We start from the raw sequence: 17,287 nt of genomic DNA, 5'->3' as shown, positions 1-17,287 counted from the left end.
GTGTGAGAGCGATAATACCATATTTAACACACCTGCTCCCCATTCACACCTTGAACTTGTAACACTAACGAATCACATGACACCGGGAGGTACAATGGCAAATTTTGTCCCAATTTGGACATTTTCATTTAGCGGTGTACTCACTTTTATTGCCAGTGGTTTAGACATAAATGGCTGTGTATTGAGTTATTTTGAGGGGACAGCAAATTTACACTGTTATGCAAGCTGTACACTCACTACTTTACATTGTAGTCATTTCTTCAGTGTTCATTTCTTCTGTGTCACATGAAAAGATCAAATATTAGCAAAAATGTGAGGGGTGTACTTACTTTTGTGAGATACTGTATATTATATCCTCAACAATTCAACAAATGTATTTCCCGTTACTGTTTTTTATTAGGAGAGAAACAAAATATCAAACATCCATTTGTTTCAACAACAATTCATTTGTTGAATAGTCAAGGATTTTGTTTCGTGAATATTTATAAATTGTAATACATTAGCTGAATTACATATGAAGCTGAATCTTCTGTAAAATATTCAGCCAATAGACACATATTGATTGTATGTGATTTGAAGGCAAATATTCATAGACACATATTAGTCCATGTTTGATATTTTGTTACTATCCTAACAAAAAACAGTAACATGTAGCCTAATACACATGTATTTGTTGAATTGTGGAGGCTATTTTTAGTATTATGTTCCAATAATAATTGATATGCTGAATAGTCAAGACTATCGTTTGTATTTGATTTCACTAATAATTGTTTTGTGTAATACATCTGATGAAAAAATATCTGTATCAATCAATCAAATTCATTAAAAAAGCCCTTTTTACATCAGCAGTTGTCACAAAGTGCTTTTACAAAACATCCAACCTGAAACCCCATGGAGCAAGCCACAACAGTGTTGAAGCACAATAGCTAGGAAAAACTCCCTAAAAGGGGCCAAAGTTTAGGAAGAAACCTAGAGAGGAACCAGGCTCAGAGGGGTGACCAGTCCTCTACTGGCTGTGCCGGATGAACATTTTAAGTAAAAATTGTACTCTTAATTAATTATGTAGCGGAATACATTTGATGAATTACATAAACAGCTGAATCATTGGTAAAATAATCAATGCAAATTCATAGACAGATTATATTTTGTTTCTCTCCTTTTGATAAACAGTAACTTGTGATTTGCAGAATTATCGAGGCTTTTGTTTGTATTTATTGTGTAAGTTAATTCAAATTGAACCAAGGCTTTGATCTTTTATCTGGGAGTATCGCCCATTCATCTACTGCCCATTCATTCAGTGAGGGTTGATTAGCGCCTGGGTGCCAACGCCAAGTGACGTATACAAACTCAAAATTCCTGTCTTTCACTCTCTCACTAGTGTCAGAGCAGGCTAGGTATAATTAGACTTTCTATATAAATACACATGCAACACAATTGTATGCAACACATATTCCAACAACAATTTTCCAATCCAACAAGTAATCAAAAACACCAAATAACTGCATACAGGGCATTGATTGCTTCAATATTAGCTCATCACACTATACATGTATGTCAATCCAGACATAATGGAAATATGTCTCTAGTGTGAACCCATTATTATGGACTTGGCAAGACATTCTTAGAATGTTATAAAAATTCTACATCAGGCTCCAGAAGAACACTGGGGACATCACTCGTCTCATACTGTCTAATGTCGTAATGCCCGGATGTTCCCAGACACAGCTTCTATACTTGTTAATATTGTAGAGGAGTCAAACACACTGGGACCGTCACTTGTCTCATACTGTCTAATGATCATTAGTGCTCATAGAGCAGAGACAAATTACAGAACGATAAATGGTGCTGTCACAACCCAGCACAACACATCCGCCAGATGATTTACTAAAACATATGTCGGGCGAAGAGAAGACATAACATGCAGTTATTGATAACGCCAGGCTCTGCACATAACTCACTGAATTGTTCTGTGTACATTACAGACTTAACGATTATCATTTTATTAACGTTTATGTTCCATGCAGTGCAGCAATGTTTTGTTTTGTTACAAGGGACTCAGATAGAAAATGACCCTCCAAGTATCTCTCTCTCCCCTCACTTTAAGACAATTACACGGTTGTTAGATCTTTATTTGTTTTGTGTAAAACTAACAAGGAAACTTGATAGGAAATTTAACAGTCCCCCAGTCCTACCTCTTCCAAAGAAGCCCTTCCTACTAGTGTCAACTTGTATAGCAGCTTCTCCTTTTATAAGGGTTTCCTCTGTGGCTGTGAAGCCTCCCATCCTTTTGAAGAGAAAAGAAAGACAGAGACAGAGCAAATTCAGCTCAATCACAGGGGCTTTTATTTGAGTGTTAAAACTATAGCGCGATCTCCCGCATAATGTTTTACTGCACCTTGGCCGGCTGGCCTGTTTCATATTTCAAGGCCTGTGATGGATTTATGGCACATTGGCACAAAGAGGCTTTAGGGTCCACTGGCACTTTTAGCAATGCTCCAGTTGGTGAGTGCAAGACGATGTCTCATAGCAATTGTCTGCCATTAAAAGCAGACAACAGCAGTGGTTAGATAAATGTGGTTGGGCTCAAAGGATTGTTATGTCAAGACTTTCTCTCACCCCTTCCTATCTTCCCTTCTTCCTTCCTCCCTCTCCCGTCCTCTCCCGTCCTCTCCCGTCCTCTCTCGTCCTCTCCCATCCATCTCTTTAGGGCTTGGCACTAGGAAAGGGGGGGGGGGCACAATAGCTGTACCATCGAGTAACAGCTTCCCTTGTTGTGCCTTTAGCCCACAACAAGGAACAAGTCCTTTCGTGTGCCCTCATAAAACATGAATTGGAGCTGACATGCGTACAGAATCTCATACACACACCTGCGGGTAAAAGGACCTGGAAGCTATTGTCCTGAAGCGTCTCAGAGCACTGCTGATCTAGGATCTCATTCGTGGTGATTCAAAAGCCTGATCCTAGATATGAGCCACTATGAATACAACCCTGCCCTAAGGTGGGAATGACTGAGTGGACATTCACATCACAACTGCCATACTGGGCTGAGCAAGTGGTTTATTGTCCCTTTGTCCATCATCACAATTTAAATTCTCCTTAAATGATTCACTCTTGGTTTTACTCTTTATATTCAGCCCATATTGCGGTGTAAACTCTGTGCAACCTTTTCCCCCTGTGCCTTTGTTCATAAAATACATTATTTATCAGCCCACACCCCCACATCAAAGTTATTGTTTGTTCTATTAGACTATAAGATCAGCCAGTATAGGACTAGGGCATAGGTTCTTCTTGTATTACCCTCTATATAATAAGAAAATATTATACTGTTTATGAGATGGGAATAAAATGATCTAATCTGTGAAACTGTACTGTTTCCTCATGCTCTCACAGTGGAACAGTGTGTATCGGGATTTAACCTTCATGATACACATGCAGGATGGAAATATCTACGGTAGTTATACATAATTATAGGACATATGGATAATGGGACATAATAAGGCCATCTCTGCATACATAAAACATTGCTTTGTATTTCTTTCATATGCCAAATGCTTATAACGTTGTTTATAGTGTAATTATTATGCAGAATAGAACTGACAGAGCATACATCAGTTGTAAGGGATTGTGGGCTGATCGGCTCAAGAAATTTGACATTCATTCTAATGCTGCTTACATTCGGATGCCACTTTATTTTCTAAAGTAAAAAATACTTTAAGCCGTTCTTTAGAGTCGTGGCAGTCCTGAGTGCTCCATTGAGATGAAGGTTCTCCTACAGAGTGGGCAGAAGAAGAACACTTCACATTTGATATTACCCTACAAGTGTTTGATAGTTCAAATCCTCTTTTGAGAATGCCACTGAAATAGAATCAAATATAAAAAGATCCACTGTACTCTGACATGAAGCTTGCAATAATTCTTTATAATAATATTCTTGGGGCCCTCTCAGCTATGGCAGCATGCAGGAACTCAGGGGCAGACTTTGTGATTTGAAGGCAAAAGGCAAAGGCACGTCCAAGGCAGAGGCCAATCCAAATAATGGCAAAGAACCTCCCTTTAAAATAGTTAATAAACACTATTAAACCTGTATACAATTGAGAAGACTTCATGTTAAAGGCGAAGTCTAAGCATTTTTATACATGTTTTAAACCATCCTCTTATTTTCATTTTACACTGTACACTGTAGAAGGTGATGATTTAGCAAAATGAGAAACCAATTTTCTCTGTAAAGAGAAAATATACAAGGAAAAACTTGCTAGATAATCCAATGCAAGCACAGAAAGATTGAAAGAAATGCAACATATGAAAATCCCAATAGAGCTCAATATAGGATAAAACCAAAACATATGTAGACTACCAGCGACCGCTTTAGCCAATGCTTGTGAGCTGTGATGTTGTGCAAACTTAGCTAAAACTTTAGGTTGAACCTAAACCCATCAAAAAAAAGACAAACGCTGATCGGATTCCATCAAATGTTCCACACTCATACAACAAACAGTTGAGAAAATGAGACGCTGAACAACCTACTTCAGTGGATCATTTGGTTTGTCGTTGGGAGGGCGGGTTCAGTGAAGGATGGGGAGGCATCCAGCTGGGAATTTCATGAGGCTCCTGAGAATGTAATGCCTCAGGCCTATTTTATCTTATGGTAAGTCTTCCCCTAGCTGATGGTCAGCGGGAAAGTAGTGCAGCCTATTGGGAAAACCAGGAAATCCTGGCTACTTTGTGGAGTGTTGTCTGTTAACCTTGGATTAACCCTGGGGTCACATCCATGGTCCTACATCTGAGATGGAGAGAGCAGCCTCCGGTATGTCCACCAGATCAGTGTTAGTGAGATTCTCTGTCAGAGCTGTGAATGGGTAGAAAGGTAATCTCCAGTGTTATTGATCTGCAGTTTGAGAGGGGAAACCAGACACAAAGGCAGCTGTCCCCATGTCTACAGCTCTCTATCTCTGGACCCCAGAAGACACACTATACATCCAGGTCCTTATATAGGCCAGGCAACCACAGACAGTTTCAAAAGTTTTGTTCAGATCTGCCAGTCAACACATCTGACGGAAAGCTTTATTGATGCTTTAAACAACACAATAAAATATAAAATATTTTATCACATAAGTTGTTTTTTACAAAACAACAGTTTTCCGAGTCTAATTGCTTTGCGTAGGAAGGTCCCAAAACAATAAATGTCATGTCTTTTAGAACAGAAATAGCAAATTTTTGACAAAGAGCTGGGGGTGACAGCACGCAGAAACTTCAATGAGGCCATTGATTAATATGTAATCAGTCAGCTGGTGGCAGAGTGATAAATACAGAGCCATGCCTATTAGACCTACAGCAGTTAATTAGTCGTCATAAATAGTTCATAAGTCATGGACGCTGGATAGACCCATTTAGCTTTATGGTGTGTTCAGTCAGTGGGGGAGTAGATACTAGCTATTCACCACAGGAGGCCCTTACTGTATGTGATCAGTGGACGGAAGAGAAAATGTTCACAGAGCCGGTTAACAACAAAGGACAAGCTAGGCATAAAAATGTCCCTCACATTTCGATGCTGTCTATGTTCAAAATGTATTATTCATGACTGGCTTGTTCTTTACTCTCTGTTCACTAAAGTGGTCAATACCAGTGCAGGATAACACTGAGCATTATTCTATTCCACGTTTCCAGACAATTGGACAGCGATGCCCTTGCTTTCCTTGTGCTGATGACTGGATGTCTACTCCAAGCCCCTCCTATAGCTTGCCCTGCAGTACAGACAGGAACTTGGAGCCTCACATCAGTCTGCCTAAATGAGTTTGACAACTGAATTACGCAGATACCCGATACGGACAACCCCAGAGCGGCGCCCAGACACACAGGCAGAGAGGGAGCGTGTTGAAATAAAGATTCAAACGCTCCCAGATAACATCATATTTATCCTCACAAAAGGTAACTAGTCCTATTTTCACAGCTTTCTAAATCAACTTAACTATTCTCGTAAAATGGCAGTTGTTATATACTTTTGATTGGCTGATTGGCTTCTCTTAAATCTTTTTCCAATAATTTTACAGGAAACCCCTCCTAAGTCACTTTACAACAGAAACATACAGCATCATCACGCTCACCATCACATTTACTGCAGAACCAGCCATGAATTCTCTGAGTGTAAAATTACAGTACACCTGTGTAAAACTCTTGGCTTCTTTTCAGAATATAATCTCTGTTGTTCAATATCCTACATGCAAACCATTAGATTACATTCAATGAGGGAATATATTCTCAGTATATACACATTTCCCAAATACCCATGAAATGCTGAATTCTGGTTGACACTGTAGAAACGGCATGCAATGTTTCATAAAACATACCACGTAATGAAAACTAGTCCGACAGCATTGCTATAACTACTTCAGATAGTCTTCACGAGGACTGAGCCTTCAGCTTTGCAGCCTTAACAAAGTAAAATAGCTGTTTACAGGGAGAATAATAGAGCCTCACAAGTGGAAATGAGGAACAGAGAAACGACAGAGAAAAAGAGAGGAATAAGAAGAGAGGATGTGAAAAGAAAACCAGAGTGAAAAAACAGTGCACCAAGCCCATGCTGTAACAGCCTCTTGATAAATGAATTGATCCTGCCTGCTAGCCTGCCTCCGCGGTGGACAGAAAACCTACAGGGTAGCAAGAATGAGGAATCATTACTATGGAGACACTTTAGACTGGTATGGTGTCTGATTTTGTATTGCCCTCCTCTCCCTGAGGATTCCTATTCAAGCTGTTTCCATTAAGTTGCCTCTTGTATCGTGTCATTACGGCTGTTTGTTCTGTGGAGTCTGGGTCAGGACTTGTAAGGCAATGCTGGAGAGATTCTTGATTTTCCCTATGAGGGTTGACAGGTCAGATCAAAACAAAAACAGAATATGTCTGGTTTCAATAACACCTCAGGTTCAACTGCCAAGTAGAAGATGGCAACATGTCGAGTTCTTCTAAAGGCACCTGAGTAGAATCACTTCAGTAAACTCAACAAAGGGCATGTTAACAGCATTCCCAGGTTTCTTCTTTTCTTCTCTCCCTCTTTTCCCTCCATCATTCTCTCCCTGGGGAATAATCTATTGTAATTTAGCTTGAAATCATGGCACTCACATTTATTGCTGATTTTATTTCATTTTAACTAAAAGTACTGAGCACATTAATTATCAAAATGAAATTGATATGAATTCTAAACAATGTGAAGGCCATATTACATGGTGTTTTGCATGGTTTATTAATAGGCATGTGGCATGGTGTATTAGACTGTGTAGACTCTACTAGATGGTGTATTTGGGGTATTTCAGAATGTAGGCTATACAAAATGATGTATTACATGGTTTATTAATGTAGGCTATACAAAATGGTGTATTACATGGTTTATTAATATGGTGAATTACATAGTGTATTAGATATTGTATTACATAGTGTATTAGATGGTGTATTCAATGGTGAATTCGATGGTGTATTCGATGGTGTATTCGATGGTGTATTCGATGGTGTATTACATAGTGTATTCAATGGTGTATTAGATGGTGAATCATATAGTGTATTTGATGGTGAATTACATAGTGTATTCAATGGTGTATTACATAGTGTATTCGATGGTGAATTGCTAAGTGTATTCGATGGTGAATTACATAATGTATTCAATGGTGTATTAGATGGTGAATCATATAGTGTATTAGATGGTGAATTACATAGTGTATTCAATGGTGTATTACATAGTGTATTCGATGGTGAATTGCTAAGTGTATTCGATGGTGAATTACATAATGTATTCAATGGTGTATTAGATGGTGAATCATATAGTGTATTAGATGGTGAATTACATAGTGTATTCAATGGTGTATTACATAGTGTATTCGATGGTGAATTGCTAAGTGTATTAGATGGTGAATTACATAGTTTATTCGATGGTGAATTGCTAAGTGTATTCGATGGTGAATTACATAATGTATTCAATGGTGTATTAGATAGTGAATTACATACTGTAGCAGATGGTGAATTGCATAGTGTATTGGTGTATTATAAGGCTTATTAGATCATGTATATACTACAATCCGTTACATGGTTTATTAGTTAGAACATTCCTTGCCCTCCAAATAATCCTTCTTGCATTCCATACAATCATTATAATGCCCTTTCTTTCAAAAATGTGTCTTAGGTTGAAAAAGGTTCTGGGTAGAGCTTCATGCCTCACAAAGAACAAATGTCTTCTAACAAGTATTGTACAGATGAAAATGTTAGAACCCCATCCCTCAGCGAATAGCCCTTTCAGAACCATTTCTTCCTAAGAGTGTACACAAGGCTCTCGTACGTCTCCCTCTCTGACACAGCTGTCAGACTGCCGCTTGACTGGGGAATGAAGAGGACTGCCTGGGGGAGATCCTCTCTGTGTGTCTCCCAGCCTGTTCCAATGCACTGCATGTGTCAACAGGGAGCTCTTTGTGATCTTCTGAAAGAGGCGTTAAACTGAGCTTTTTAATGTGGTTCCTGGGGAGGCAGGGAAGCAGGCAGGGAGGCAGGGCCTGATCTCCTTAGAGTTAGGAGGACATATGATGTCTGAGATATGAATACATTAAGGAACTGCTAGAGCTGTATCTCTGTTGATGCACATGGAGATAAAATACGAAGCGGCGCTTCAGTTTCGTCTACAAATTCCCCAAGGTGTGAGCAATGTGAGCCGTAGCAAACTATTCATCTCAGTGTATAATCAGTGCTGCCATTCTGTAGTCGTTTATTTTCATCTGCTTGGCTCTGGGTTATCTCCTTCTCCTGCTCTAGGTAATGTTCATGTCTGTAATGGAACCCAAAATACAGCAGCATCGACACAGAAATGTAGCTGCTTCAGACAAGAGCAGGAGGAAACTTTGGCTAAACTTAGATTAATACAACAAACATGACATGTTAACTCAACTATGTAACACACCCACGAAAGTAGAGGATACTCTCATTGAAGTATGGTGATCCATGAGGGACAAAACCATTGTCCAGCTTGTATTAATGTAACGTGCCAGATGGGAATTATGCCATTGTCAGGCATTCATTTAGGTGACTGATTATTTACCTGCAATCTCAGGTTGTTAGCTGCTGTCACAAATATCCCCTGACTGTTGTGTCTAAATCTGCACACGTTTTTTTACACAATGAACAATGTTTAAAACAATCTCTCTTTTTAGTGCTATCTACGCAGTGTCTTTAAAAAGTTATTGATGCATATATTGCTGCATATTTGCACTCTAGTTTATTAAAGTAACCTGGGATTTGAATTTCTAAGTTTTCCATCTGATGTTTTCAGATGTATGATTTGTCATTAATTGACAGTATTAATTAATTGACAGTAATATGGATTACAAATACAACTGGAAACAGCTGTTGCCAGTTCCCCCCTCCCTGAACAAATTGGCACACCTCAAGCAAGTTAAAAGTGGGATGGGAACACACACATGTGCAACAGTACAAGTTGAAAGCCTCCAACAGAATGCCATGCTGCTCAACTGAACTTACTGCCCTGTTTGATGCCCACTCACTCTTGCAGGAAATCACCTCTTTCAACGCTCTCAGTATTATCACTAAAGGAAAGTCATCACAAAATATGATTGCATATTTTGTTGTTACCCAGCCAAACGGGAATGAACTGATACCTCTCCAGACGCACTGTACAGCGGCACTGCCACAGAGTCATGGAACACTTTGCTGGCGACCGACCACCCGATCAGAAGGAAATCCACCTGTACCACGCTCACCATGCTGCCACGGGGAAGGGAAGTGCTTATTCCTTGCGGCTTGAGTGAGTTTGCCCCAATGTTTTCTCTAGTCACTGATTGCGGCCCTTTTGTTTCCCTGCCAGCTGTCACTCGAAAACCATGTCGACATTTCTGCCACAGAAAACAACCACCTAGGAGCTCAGACAAGAAATCAAAGTGGACAGCTTAAGAAGGTTTTTGCACTACGATAGGTTTATTTGGATGACCAAGATTTGATGCCAGATTTGTGTGAGAGATAAAAATGTTCACTGTGTAAACAGATGAAAACGGCAATTGTTACGTGCCACCATCCAAGGTAATGCGGAACACTATTCCAACCGATACACCCTACAGTTTAAAGACGGCGTGTCATACGAAGTGGAATCCTGTAAGCCCTTCCAGCTCCGTAAAAAGCATCAAAAGAAATACAAAACTGTCACAGAGAACTAAAAACATCTCACATCGGCACCATAACAATTTTAGGCTACTATCACCAGCAACAGCACCTGAGTCCATACTCCTTCCTGGTAAGTGTACTAGCCAAAGCACTGCAGGCGTATGCATTTTGCTTTACAGAACAGCGTGAGTCGCTAGTGTGAACTGATAATTGTATTTGCATGTTATATTAATGTTGTTTAAATTACATTGTGTTCACGACAATTGATATTGAGTAAAGAGGCTCTGAGATAGAAATGTACAGTGGTTCTATTGTATCTATTGCATTGTTGAGACTTGTTTGTACGGTTAATATTATGGACAAATATTTTATCTGTAACATGGAGAGTTACCCACACCCATGATATACCAAAACAATGTTTTAGTCTAGAGCTTTTAAGAGATTTCATAGGATTGATAGTCTCTCTATAATGGCTATCCTTATGAATTGATTGTGTTGTTCAAATGTTTTTCTACCATGCTTGCCTTTGACAATAAAGACTATTGATTGTAAATTGCCTCTGTTTGTTTTCTCTGGGATGTTGGAAACACTGTTTGGGACTGCAGGTTAAAAGCAGCACACTGTTTTTGAATTTGACACCACATTCATGTAACTTGGATGAATGTAATTAGATTTCTCCCATTCTGTAGATTTTGTCTCATAAAAAAAAAAAAAAGAAGATTGTCAAAGAAACAAGGGCACCCGCGGCGGTAATTTAGGAAGGCCGCAGATGGTCACTGTGGGTTCTAAAAGGTTATTAAGTATGATTACACAGGTGCTTCAATACCATGAAGTAAATAAAATAAATGTTTATGATTTCCTGCAAGATAAAAATTGTATTCAGTTTCAGCCTGTTAAGATAAATAAATTATTAGCGTAGCCAGTTCAGCCAGGAAGCCCAAGTGGTAATTGGTCAGCAACGCAGCAGCTGATGCAGAATCACTCCTATCACATGTCAGATTGCAACCTGTCTATATAACCAACAGGTATTCACTCAGTCAGATTTTAATGCTTGTACTAGCATGCGGTTCTGTGTTCCTTGTGGGGAGGATCGGTACTGCGTACTTGCTCATTGCCATGGGAATTGCATAAATAATAACAAAGGTATGTTATTGTGGTAGTATTGTATACACAATCATGTGATGTTACCCTAAAGGAGCATAACCTAATGCCAAGACTTGCATGTAAAGAAGTTCTCTAATAAATGGTTAAACTTGTACGTGGTGTTTTCTGTCTGAATTGTGGTGGTGTTGGCAATACCAGAGCAAAACACCCAAAGCTAAATAAGGGAAAGGTATTGCAACCATCTGCACATCCACAGAGTAATGTTGTTCCTGTTGTGTTGGTAACATACTTTACCATTCTCAGGTTTTACATGTCGGTCAACAGGTTTGTCCTTGACATTGATGGATCAAAGGGTGCCATGAGCTTGACAGTGCAGGTTAAAAAGTTCTTGCCTTTTATGTTATTTCTCTTCCGTCCTGACTGAGTGTTAAATACCTTTTGAATGCATTTAGATGTATTTTTCGTAGGCTACAACCCAAACAGTAGCCACTGGGAGATTTGGTAATAAACCGTTCAATTTCAGAACTCTGTCCTGTTTGTGACATTATTCATGACTGTCTGATGAAATTTAAGAGTGAAATAGGAGTTAAAGTAAATTTCTTCTCATCATTCATCTTATTGCCTGGGGAAAAACAAATGACCATAGCTCACAAACTAAAATAATGAATGAAGCGAACAGCAGGACAGGCCCAGATTTAAAGGATCATTTAAATGCTTAATTGATATCATTGGTTGAATCAACCTGCTGTTTGATCAAGAAATATAACGCATGGTAACAGTCATTGAGTGTAAAGACATTAGTATGGTCAGTTAGGTTCAGTCAGTGTGCTCTTATGTTCTGCTTCATGTAGTGATGGCCAAATGAGGCTTCATTAGCGTTATTTTAGCAGCACGATATTATGTTGGCAGCACTCAGATTTTCTTTATCACAATAAAAGCCATCATTGAAATTTATAAGGCAAGGTTAACAATCTAGTCAGTAAAAATTAAAGGAGACAAACAATATTGGAACGGATATTAAACATAAAATCTACAGACTTAATTATATTGCCCTATATATTTCAATTATGGCTTTTATTTAGAATAAGAAAATCTGAGTTAGCGCTGCTAGCATAATATCCTGCTGCTACTCTAGAAGAACGGTAATGAAGCCTCATTTGGCCATCACTAGTAAAGACCTGATGTTGATTCATGTTGATTCAAGCCCTCATGTTGATTCATTTCACCTCTGTCCTGTTTAGTCTTGCCACTTGTCTTGTTTGCTCCAATTATCACTTGGCTATTTAGTTACCCTTGTTCCTTGTGTCTTTGTCGATCACTGTTTGATGTTACGTGTCTTGTTCTTGGGTTTTTGCAAACGTCTTTGGATGAAACTATGTTTATTTATATACCTCTAAGTCCTGCTACCTCCACAAAACTACACGGCTACAGACTCTCGAAGGTAATGGTGCCAAAATGAGTATATGTTTAAGTTAAAACAGGGCTTTTTAAATCAAGCTTTGTATATTGATGGCATTGGAACAAACTAGACCTGCAAATCTGAAGCATATCCAAATACTCCAAAATACCACCTACTCCTTCAAAGGTTCAATTTCCAAAGATGATTACATGGTCCATGACATTAAATTGTCTCCATGTAACAAGGTCAATCCTGACAAGTGGTTTTACATACAAACACCCAAAGAATGGGAGTGTTTCCATTGTGCATTTAGCCAGTGTGACAATGTTCCCTTACTGTAGCAATGTATTAGAATATATATATTTTTTTTATTTAAACCACAAAGTAATGGAGTGGCAGAAAATAATTGGCAGATCAAAACACTAAAACATTTTAAAATGTCATATTAAAAAGACTAAGCCCCCCCCCCCGCCCCCCACCCAACTGAAACGATAAAAGCATCCGCTAAATTACAAAATGTCTCCCTTTCCATAAAACATGAATCCAGAGGGTTAATTGCGCTCCCTTGAAGAACAGGATCTTGCGTAGGATATTGTTCAGTGTGTGTGTACAGTATAATGTACCAACTTTTAACAACGTAGACACACAGCACCACCTCTGGGTGTTTCTTCTTAAAGTTGTTTCACTGACGAGTTGGGTCCTAAAGAAGCAGAGGCCTCTCATCTGTAATGACAGTGGCGGTGGCGTGGCATTTGGATGGCTTTGGTTTCCTGAGAGAGGTGGGGGAAGCGTCTGTGTGCGGGGGGGGGGGGGGGGCACAGCATCTGCACAGCATTACAATTTCAGTGTTGGCTCAGCTAAAGAAAATGTATGCAAAGCTATTCATGTGTCGCTGCAGTGAGTGCTGCTCCAGAGACGCGGAGAGAGAGGGAGCCCGTCGCAGGCAGGCCCTCACAGGCTCACCAGTCTGCAAACACCAGATCAAGGTGCTTACACGCAAAGTCAATTGATCGCACTTGAAAGTGCATTGGATGATTTCTGGGGATAAGGCCCTCGTGTGTTAATCGTTGCTGACAAGGCGTCGGGGGAGATTTCCCAACACACACCATTTACTTGTAGTTAAAATGTCACCCCAGTGTGCACCAAGCGGTACCCTGAATCTGTATATTAAACAGGAATATAATGTGATCTAGATGTGTAAGAGCCAGGGAAGGTCTGCTGTTTTTCAATTTCAGATTAAATCAGATGCAGTGAAAAGATTTCTATCGAAGATTATTCGGCCTAGTGTCTTTACAGCAAACAGAATACATCCTAAGGATGTCCAGGGGGCCATGATGCAATCTCCTGTCTGACACAACCTCCAGGGATGTCCCACTGACTCATATATTTTTGCAGGTTTTTTAGGTCAGTGTAGCTGGGGGATACATTATATTCCTGCATTAACATACAGACTCAATCCCTCTCTATCCAGAGACATTTTTCTTCTGTCAGTTGGTAGTAGTTAGCTCAGTAAAACGCCTCTCCTGTACTTAAGCCCTGGGAGCCATATTGCACTGTAGATAATAATTTGATATGGCCATGATGAACTGTAGTTAAAGATTTCTGTGAGTTTTGTTTTGAGGGAGCTCTGTTGCTCTGTAGATAAAGATTTAATAAAGCATTGTTGCTCTGTAGATAATGATTTAATAAAGCCTTGTTGCTCTGTAGATAATGATTTAATAAAGCCTTGTTGCTCTGTAGATAATGATTTAATAAAGCCTTGTTGCTCTGTAGATAATGATTTAATAAAGCCTTGTTGCTCTGTAGATAATGATTTAATAAAGCCTTGTTGCTCTGTAGATAATGATTTGTTGAAGCTGTGTTGTCCTGTAGATAAAGATTTAAGTGACTCATGTTCTTCTCTGGAGATTTGTGGAAGCCATAACTTATTGTAAATAAAGATTTGTGTCATAATGTAATGTAGAAAGAGATTTTAATAAGCTAATGTAGATAATGATTTAATGAAGCCTGCGGATAAAGATTTGAGGGAGGCATGTTGTACTGTAGATAATGACTTGAGAAAACTGTGTTGTAATATAGATGATAATAATGATTTGAGGGATAGCACCCTTGTCTGGACATTGTATTTATGTATGATCATCAGTCTTTCTCCAAAGCAAATAGCTCTGTTGTTAAAAACACTGAATGTGACATTTTTCCAAATCCAAGGATTATCCACTAAGAGACCTATCTACATGGTTACCAACTCTGGTGCCTCCTGAAAGAGTGAAAAGAACCCTGGCATGGCTCTGTGCAACACAATGTTGTTCTCTGCATACATCAAAGCAGTGACTCAGTCCTGCAGTCGTATTCTCTATGAAACTGACATCAAACGTGACAGAACAGTATAGCTTCACCCCTGACAGTTCAACTCGCCCCGCATAGGATGCCCTCCTTGAAAACGTGCCAACCGCTTGAGCTATACAAAAGGTAACTGTGGTGTGAGCCCTGTTGGTGACCTGTCAAACTACGATATGTTCTTAATTAACTCTTACATCTGCAACATAGAGTAGGACCTCACACAGGAAGCACCACAGGTCCCAATGTAGGCACTTAAGTGGCATCAAGTGATTGTTGGTTGGGCTCCCTGCTTGTGCAATCAAACCCCTGGACCTTATGAAGAACCCTGCCGCCCATCTAGTTCAACCTTCCCAGGTTTCTCCATGTCATCCACTCCTCCATTCTGACCCCTGGCTTCACATCAAAACTTGCATCCACTATAAGAACATGGTGTGTGCCTACAAAAAAGACAGGGGAGCTACTCCTCCATATCTTTAGACTCAAACACAAGCTCTTTGGGTTGCAGGTGCTGTTGTAGCCTCAGCACCCTCTGACAATGTTCTGAAAGTCAGTTTTATATTTTTTACGCTATTCGCGCTAACGATTCCCTCTGCTTCCATTGTGATTAACTTTGCCAGGGGCTCTGCGCTCATGAAACCAGCGTGGTGCGATATAGAAATATCTGTTCAGCCCCATTTACGAATATTTCCAACCAAACATTTATCATAAATCCAGCACTTTAGATAGAAACGATTCATGGTTTAAGCTCTGATAAATACTTGATAAATGAGCCCCCATGTGTCTTGCCCATCCCACCTGCACTTAAGCGTAACTCTCGTTCAGTGCACTTAACCCTCTTTCCTGTCCTAACGATAGAAATAGCCTTAACTAGAAGCTAGGACAGTATGTTACCTGTGCATTTTGTTTGGCAATTTTCAGAATCATCTCAGTGTCACAAATCCAATTAGTCAAGATACTAAAACAATGGGGTTACTTTACAAATCTTTTGGAAAACTGTTATGTGCTACATTTGTGTAGCATAAAATGTAGCAACCAGCCATTATGTCTCACAGCACGGCACTGTCCGACAACAGTGAAACAACAGCCCATAAAGAGGGCCACACAAAGAACACTTACAGTTAAGCCCAATGCCAAATTTTGAGCCACAGTGAATTTTTATACGACCAATAGGTTTCTTCTGGCTGGAAATGACATAAACAAGTGACAAAACATGGTATGACACTGTGCTGGAGATACAAATGAATAACGTAACTATTTCTGTTTTAAGCCATGACTTGCAGTTGACTAGTAACTGATTAGAGAACTACTGCTGTTCAGGTGTTCTCAATTAATAGGTGAATAGAATGCTCTCTCATGGTGGAAATTACCAGACCATTTGGTATAGATGGTATAGAAACTTGCATTTTCTTAAAAAACTTGCAACAATTTCAAGGGGTAGGAATAATGTTGGACATGGCACTTTTCGTAGAAATGTGAAAAATACAGAAATAGTTCAGTTTTTTCATTTGTATCTCCACCACAATGTCTTACCTTGTTTTGTCACTTGTTTAAGATATTTCAAGCCAGAAAGAAACCTATTGGTCAAAATAAATTCTCATGCTTTGGCAAGGGTATGAACAGGTTCGGGCTTAACTGTATATATGGAACCACATGGGTGTCCTCAGTCTCCTGCCGACGATGAGGTAGAGTGCTGGAGGCAGAGGCTCCACAACGCCATGCGGAGCAGGTGCTACACAATGTACATGCCAAACAGATTGAAAAGATATATACTTACATCACTCTGTAACCGATCACACTCGGAAATATGGTTTCATGTAGAATGCTTATTGCCTCCCAAAAACGGTTCTAAGGATGTTAAGGTTTTAATTAGAATTACTCGTCTTAACCAATTCGTTAGACAAGTACATTTATTTTACAAAGCCCTTTTTACATCAGCAGTTGTCACGAAGTGCTTATACAAAACACAGAGCCGGGTCTCACAAAGAGACATTGGTGCCTTTGGATCCAAACAGTACTTACAATGAGCGTAACTATCGGGGGTGCAGGAGGCGAGGTTGCGATGGGTGGGGGGGCCGAGCTGGGCTTCTATGATGAAGATATTCTTTTTTTTGTCATTTTACATCATGTGTTTCTATTATCATAATCAGAACCCAATGCATGGACCGCAGGACTGGGTTCAAATGCGTTTTTATCGGTTTCTAAGTTTGTGCCGCCGGGGGGCCTTAAGGAAATGTTGCACCCGGGCCCGGCATCAACACGTTATGCCATTGGTACTTACATCTTATCCCGCAGTAAAGA

Source organism: Esox lucius, chromosome 7, assembly GCF_011004845.1.
Source record: "Esox lucius isolate fEsoLuc1 chromosome 7, fEsoLuc1.pri, whole genome shotgun sequence".
NCBI lineage: Eukaryota > Metazoa > Chordata > Actinopteri > Esociformes > Esocidae > Esox > Esox lucius.
Note: the sequence above shows the minus strand (reverse complement) of the source record.